Below are 8,249 nucleotides of genomic sequence, written 5' to 3'. Positions count from 1 at the left end.
CATGCTATGCCAGTTTAGTGAGGATATAACCCCAATGCTCTTAGACGAAGAGTATCAGGTTGAGGATTCATGTTGGGAGGTTATTCAGGTAGATAAATACTGTCCACCCAAGTCTTCAAGTGAGCCACTCAGCGAGGATGTAGTGCCCCTTGCTCGTGTCATTGGTGACCTAACTGCTAGTTTTAGTGAGCAAGTTAATGAGTTGGCCCTAGAATACAATGTGAATCCCACTACTCTACGTCATGTAGCAATGAAACATATCAGGCGTGAAGATGATGGAGACAAGGGGCCGACAACTTCAACCCCGGCTGCTGCCTTTGAAACACATACTGCACCCAATCCAAGGCTCGCTGTCCCACACCATACTACTCCGCCATCAAGTGCTACACAGGCCCCTGATGACACCTTGCTTGTCAACCCACTGCCCGCAGATGTCACGAGAGTGATTGTGGAACATATTGTGAAACATGATGCACTGGTGTCTTTTCCTGCTCCCAGAGAGTCACGCCTATTTTCTGGAAACTCTCCCAAACCTTCTACAGAGGTAGACTATGGCATATGGAGGCTTCGAGCTAAGCAGGCACTAGACGACTCTAGTCTGTCAGAGGCACAGCAGCGTCGTATGTTACTCGACAGCTTGCTGACCCCTGCCTTAAATGTAGCTCTCTCCATTGGAGCACAAGCATCACCCAGTGCTTACCTCCGTGAACTAGACAAGGCTTATGGTAATGTTACAGGAGGAGAGGAGCTGTACATCCAGTTCCTAGAGACTCACCAGAACAGTGGAGAGACAGCATCCGACTACCTGCGTCGACTCCAAACCCTTCTGCAGGAAGTTGTTGAAAGTGGTGGTGTGGCTAAACAAGATGCTGACATGCAGCTATTGAAGCAGTTTCGCAGAGGTTGCTGGGATGACTTTTTAATTGCCACCCTGCATTTGAATGACCTTGCCACTCGGACTCTTACCTTCTCCGAGTTACTGTTCAAAATTAGGACTTATGAAAAAGAAAGTCAGTTAAAGGAAATGAGGAAAAAGCGACAAGTGGGCGGTGTTTCAAACAAAGTTTATACCAAAGCACATTTAGCTCCTGATGAGTCAACATCTCTTTCCTGCAACCAACACCCAAGGCTGCATACTCTGGACACGAAGCGACTTGAGGAGAGGATCAGTCAGTTGGAGGAGGAGCTTCGGAAAAATGCATGTCCACCGAACGAACAAGCCTTTAGAAATGACCGTCCTGTGAGAAAGCTCCCCCCTCGGGCTAAAAATAACACCACAGCAGCAGTCTTGAATGTTCCCACCCAGAGTTTCACAAAGGTTAGGAATTTCTGCTACAATTGTGGCAAAGACTCGCATATGCTGCCACAGTGCGCTAGCCCAACAAATGCGGTGCTGGTGCAAAAGAAACTTTGTGAGAGACACCAAGTCAGACAGGACAGACGTTCACTAACCCATCAACAGCAAAACCTCCAGCAAGATCTGTCTTTAAACTAGTAGGAGCTCCAGCTGTGGAGCAAGCTGGAGCTCATTGCCATACAAGCTTCCATCTTTTGAGTCAGCGTATGCGTAATCCCTCAAATGAGAGCCAAATCTCTGATGTCCCAGAAGGCCTTGTGGGAGAGCCTTGTGACAGTGAAGCATGGCTGGATGGAGTGAAATGCAATTGCATTTTTGATTCAGGGTCCCAAGTGACAATTATATCTCAGTCATTTTATTCCCGATATCTTTCCCACAGACCGTTGTTCTCCACTGAGAAGGTGCTCGACATTGAAGGTGCAGCTGGACAAAGAATTCCTTATGTGGGCTATGTGGAAGTGGATATTCTGTTCCCTAAAGGTGCATGTGGCACAGACAAATGCTTTCACATTTTAGCATTAATAAGCCCAGACCAATCTTACAACAACAAGTACCCTCTCCTTGTTGGCACAAACACACTGCGCCCGATGGTTAAGAATTGCCAAAAGCAGGGTGGAACACAGTTTCTGGAAGTTCTTCCTATCCAGGCTAACTGGGCGATGGCTTACACCGAATGTTCTAAAGCTACCGACTACCAAACAAAAGATGCCAAAGCTCTGCGCGTGACTCTGAGTAGCAAAGTACCTGTACGTATAAAGCGTGGTGAACTTCGCACAGTGAAAGGCAGCTGCCACACTAAATCACCTGAGGGGTTTCAGGCGCTTGTAGGGGCTACAGATGAAGTTCCCACACCAGGTGGTCTGATTGTCTATAATCAGATAGTGGATGTAAAATCTGAATCCCACAACAAATTTAAACTGGCTGTACGAAATATGTCCCAACGTGACATTACCTTGCATCCAAAGACAACCATTGCTGAGTGTTTCTTAATTGACTGGGCTGTGCCTGTTGTGCTCTCTGACCAGAACACCCTGTCAGATATGTCTGAGCCGCAAGCATATTCCCTGCTGGTGTCCCAGGATGAAAAGGTTAACTCAGCTGTTGATGCCCTCCATCTGGATTTCAGTGACAGCCCCATATCACCACAGCTGAAGGAGCACATAGAGGCTAGAGTCATGAAAGAGGTACCCACTGCATTTGCGAGACATGATTTGGATGTTGGCAGTATTGCAGGGATCACCCATCGCATAGAACTGGAAGATCATGTACCATTCAAAGAACGAACAAGGCGTGTCTCACCTGCAGACTTCAGTGACTTGAAACGGCATCTTCAGGACCTCTTAGCAACAGGCATCATAGAGGAATCACAGAGCCCCTACGCCTCTCCAGTTGTTCTTGTCAGAAAGAAAAATGGAGATCTGCGGATGGTGGTGGATTACCGCAGGCTGAACAACCTGAACAAAAAAGATGCCTACCCGTTACCTCGTATAGAGGAAACATTCACCTTGCTGTCAGGCTCTAAATGGTTCACTGTACTTGACCTTAAGAGCGGGTATTAACAGCTTGATGTTGAGCCAGCTGACCGACCAAAGACAGCATTCACCACACCTTTTGGTACGTGGCAGTTTCGTAGGATGTCACAAGGCTTAACCAACTCTCCAGCCACCTTCCAGCGAACCATGGAGAAGGTGATGGAAGGAATTAATCTTCAAGAAGTGGTTGCTTTTCTTGACGACCTCATAATATTCTCAAGCTCCCTTGAAGAACATGAGGAGAGATTGATGAAGGTTCTCAAGCGCCTTGCCGATTTTGGTCTCAAGTTGTCCCCTTCTAAATGCAAATTCTTTCAGACCTCAGTTAAATACTTAGGCCATGTCATTTCTGCTCAAGGGATACAACCAGATCCTGACAAAGTTGCTGCTGTAAAAGAATGGCCCAGGCCACAAACAGTCAAACAACTTCGGTCATTCTTGGGTTTCACTGGGTACTACAGGCGTTTTGTGAGAGGTTATGCAAGTATTGTCAGGCCTTTAAACGACCTGTTGAAAGGAGATCTAGCTCCGAGGCACAAGAGTTTTAATTCTTGGCCAAGGAAACAGTCCTAGTCACTTGGGGAAAAATGGACATTTGAATGTCAAGCTGCATTTGACACTATCATCAGTAAATTAACATCAGCACCTGTTCTTGCCTTTGCCAACTGGCAGCGAGAAATTTCACGACTATTTATATGGGGCTCAATTCAAGGTACTGACGGATAACAATCCTTTGACATACGTGTTGACTAGTGCAAAGTTGGATGCCACAAGCCACCGGTGGCTCGCAGCTCTGTCAATGTATAACTTTGACGTTCAGTACAAGGCTGGTCAGCACAATGTTGATGCTGATGGACTTTCTAGGAGATCTCATGAACCATCGCCAGATGATGAGGAGTCTCAAGAATTGGACCAGAGAATCTCGAGCATGCTAGATCGGGTTAGCTTGTCACCCGGTGAGTTCCAGGTCCTGAATGAAGAGACAGTCAACACTCTTTGTATGTGCCATGGTATCAATGCCAATGCAGACTCACAAAGCGAACAACAGGATGCTGACAGTGTGATACCTGCAGTGGAAACGCTTTTGTGTGATGACAGTGCGGTTCCAGATGACTTGGAAGACCCATGTCCTGGTCAATCTTCCTTACCTGGGATGTTTATGGAGGACTGGCATCGGTTGCAGAGAGAGGATGTGTCCTTGGCACGAGTGATTGACATACTGGAAATGGAATCTGACACTGAGACACTAGAAAGGAGGTGCGAGGAGTCCGAAGTAGTTCTGCTACTCCGAGAGCGGCAAAAGCTACGTTTACTGGATGGAGTGTTGCACCGAAGAGTCTATAACCAAAGAGGTGAACCTTTTCATCAGCTTGTCATGCCCAGTAGTCACAGAGAGAGAGCATTCCATGGTGTCCATGACGCAGTCGGTCACATGGGCATTGAAAGAACGGTGGAACTAGCCAGAGCAAGATTTTACTGGCCGAAAATGGCTAAATATATTGAGGCAAAGTGTAAAAGCTGTGAGAGATGTGTGAGACGAAAAGCTAGAGCTCAACGAGCTTCTAAACTGGTCAACATCAAGGTTAGCGGTCCTCTCGAGTTAATTTGCATTGACTTTCTGACATTAGAACCCGACACAAAAGATACTAGAAACATACTAGTTGTGACTGATCATTATACAAAATATGCACAAGCCTATCCAACAAGAGATCAGACTGCCAGGTCTGTTGCGACTGTGCTGTGGGAGAATTTTATCAGTCACTATGGCTTTCCTCGTAGGCTACACAGTGATCAAGGAGCTTGTTTTGAATCTGAACTTGTTGCAGAGCTTTGTAAACATGCTGGTATAGTCAAGTCCCGCACAACACCCTACCACCCAAGGGGAAACCCTGTGGAAAGGTTCAACAGAACTCTGCTTGATCTTCTGGGTACTTTGGAGGACAAGAAAAAGGAGGAGTGGAGGAAATATGTGAGGCCACTTGTACATGCGTATAATTGTACGAAAAATGATGTAACAGGTGAAGCTCCTTTTCTTCTTTTGTTTGGACGAGAACCACGTCTCCCAATTGACCTTTGCTTTGGTATTAGTCCTCAAGGCCACAATCCCAGAACACATTCCCAATATGTGAGGGACTTGAGGGACTTAAAGAAAAGACTCAAACATGCCTATGAGTTGGCATCAAGAAATGCTGAAAAGAGACAGCTATTGAATAAAAGGCGTTGGGATGCTAAAGTGACTGCTCTGCCGTTGGAAGTAGGTGATAGAGTCCTGGTAAGGAACTTGAGCCTCCGAAAGAAACACAAAATCTCTGACAAGTGGGAAGCAACTGTTCATGTTGTTGTTAGACAGCCTGATGAGAGCATCCCCGTCTATGTTGTCAAGCCTGAAGAAGGTGAGGGCAGAGAGAGAGTCCTGCATCGTGACATGCTTCTTCCATGTGGGTTCTTACCTGCATCATCTGGAGAGGACGAGAGGGCCAATGTGGCGCATACCACTCTGACATCAGCACTGGAGGAGACAGATGGAGGACATCCTGTGGAGGATCAATCTTTAGTGGAAGTTGACATGGAACGGGAAGCCCATGACACGACTCTAGATGCCCTGGAGCAAACTATGTATCCATCACAACCTTCTTTGAATCCTGATGCCCCTGAGTTCAATTTAGACCTGGTGGATTTGTCAGATGTGGCTACAGTGGCTAGTCCAGCCCTGTCACAAGTTAGGCCTCAAAGGAATAGACTACCACCAAAGTATCTCAGTGATTATCAGCTTGGGTATAAAGCTCATTGCAGACAACACAGTCTATGTACCCCAAATCAGCAGACATTGTTCCACAGTTTCCTTATGTCTTTGCAACAGCAAATTGCTGGGTTAGTGCAGTCGTTAGCCCGTGGTAGTGACGGGGACGTCACATTCTAAGTGGGGGAGGATGTAACCCAGCTGTGTTTTGTGCGATTAAAAGAAATGTTATTTTTCTATAGGTAATGTTCAGGGATTAATGCCACTGTTGTTATCAGTTAAATAAGGTGCTACTAAATTTTATACATTCGTTGTTTTATTATAATTGTATGGGATTGTCTTTATAAGAAATGGACATCTTTACGACAGTATTGCGACAGTCGTTAATTGGTTACCATGGTGCCCTAGTGAGCGCTGTAGGCTCGCACATGGTCAAAGTGTGTAGGAGAGCCACCTGTGTGTGCCAGGCCTGTCTGCTCAATCCATCACTGCATGACTTTATGCTGTTTTCCTGCTAGCGAATTGGATGTGAGCGACTGTTGCTGTTCCTTGTTGGCTACAGTGGAGGAAGAGGACACCATCCACCTCCTTGTCATCATCATCGTCACCATCCTGCCGCTGCTGGAGCATCCCAGGCACCACAGCACACACTCATTTCTTCATACACAGCCCATATATACATGTATAGAGCTCTATAGACTCTTTAATTTTGTATGCTGGCCAGCAAATGTTAAATTGTGCTCAGGACAGTTTAAGGGACAGTCAACATTGTATATGTATTTTTTTTTTTTTTTCTACCCCTGTCCTGTCCAGCCTTTAAAGCAGATAGAATTGTATACCTAAATGCCGTCAAGTGCTCAACAGATTTACTCTGCCAGAGAGAAGTGTGATATACACTTCCCCTGTCATACAAAATTTATTCGACCTTGATGCTTGTTATAAAGCAAATTTGGAGCGACCGGACCGGAGCAGGAGGGGACAGAGAAGAAGAGAAAAGGAAACGGGGGGGGGGCGAGAGGGGACAAAAACAAAAAAAAGAGAGACAAGAGACAAGGACAACAGCAGCAACAACAACAATTGTGACAGAACAACAGAAACATACAGAACGACATCAGCAAATAAATGTCCGTGACAACTATAAAGACGAACAAGGATAAAGGACAAATCAATATCAACAACCACAATGACAAAGCTGTCAATGACAATCAGACATAATAGCAGTCATGAAATGATGAACTATGACAGTGATCACAATGACAATACTGCATTGAAACAGTCGCACACAATAGCAGTCATGAAATGATGAATTATGATAGTGATCACCATGATAATACCGCATTGAAACAGTCACACATAACTGTAGTAATGAAATGATTATCCATGATAGTGAATAGAATCAAAGTTACTGTAATGCACATCATTGTAAAAAAAAAAAAATACATATACACATATATATACATACATACACATACATACATATATATATACATATATATATACATATATATACACATATATACCGCACATACACACATATATATATATAGTCATACTGCTGATATCACCGTCGCTGTAATAAAACCAACAACATAATAACACCCTGGTTAACTCAGTGAGTAATGTGGGGAAGTACGTATGTACTGTGAGTGTGCATATGTACAGGTATCTCTGTATGTGGGGAAGACTTCATATATATAAAGGTGCAGGAATGTGTGGGCGTGTGATTGTCACTGAGAGTGCATGAAAGGAAAGGGGCCGCCTTCCACCTCCCAGAGAGCCCCGCCCCAAATAGCAAGGCCGGGCCCCGGCCGCCAGAAGGCCACCAGGCCCATAGGGGCAGGCAGCACAAAGATCAGTGCCCCAAGAGCCAGCCCAGAGAGCCCCCCCCCCCGGGAAGACCAGTAAGGGGCCGAAGAGAGGTAATCCCAGCCAAGGACAGGGCGCCAGCGGGCCGGAGGACCGCCAACCCCTGAGACCAGCGAGAGATCACACCCCACAAAGGCAGACGGGTACCGGGGGCCACAAACCGGCAGGCCCAGAGACGCCTCCACAGCCGGAAAGAAGCCCGCCCGCGCCGGAAGCGCCAATTCCCGCCCACCGCCACCCCCACCCCCAGGGAGCGGAGCCCGGCCCGCCCCGGGCCAACCCCCGCCCGACCCCCGACACAGGGCCGCCCCGCCAAGGGATGCAGGAGGCACACCCTCCACCCACCCGGCGGAGGCACGGGCGGCAGAGATGTATCGCCCAGCACCTGACCCCACGGATCAAACCCCTGTATGCCCCCCCCCCCCCCCCCCCCAAAAAAAAATAAATAGCTAAAATAAATAAATAAATAAAAGTACACACACGCACGCACATACACACTCCTACGCACCCACACACACGCACATAAACACTCCTATGCACAAACACACCCCTATGCGCACGCTCATACACACTCTTACTTACTCAACATTGTATATGTATGTATATGTGTATATTTATTTATTTATTTTCCTTTGTGTGTTATATTGAGATGTTTTGTCCATGCATGTTATGTTCGCTAAGTTCCAGTTTGTAAAGCAAAAGAAGAGATGCATTTCAGTCCAGCAAATAATTAAATCTGGATTGATAGTAAACT

The sequence above is a fragment of the Dunckerocampus dactyliophorus genome, chromosome 20, assembly GCF_027744805.1.
Source record: "Dunckerocampus dactyliophorus isolate RoL2022-P2 chromosome 20, RoL_Ddac_1.1, whole genome shotgun sequence".
NCBI classification, from domain to species: Eukaryota; Metazoa; Chordata; class Actinopteri; order Syngnathiformes; family Syngnathidae; genus Dunckerocampus; species Dunckerocampus dactyliophorus.
The sequence above is the reverse complement of the archived record's forward strand: the minus strand, read 5'-3'. Positions refer to the sequence as shown.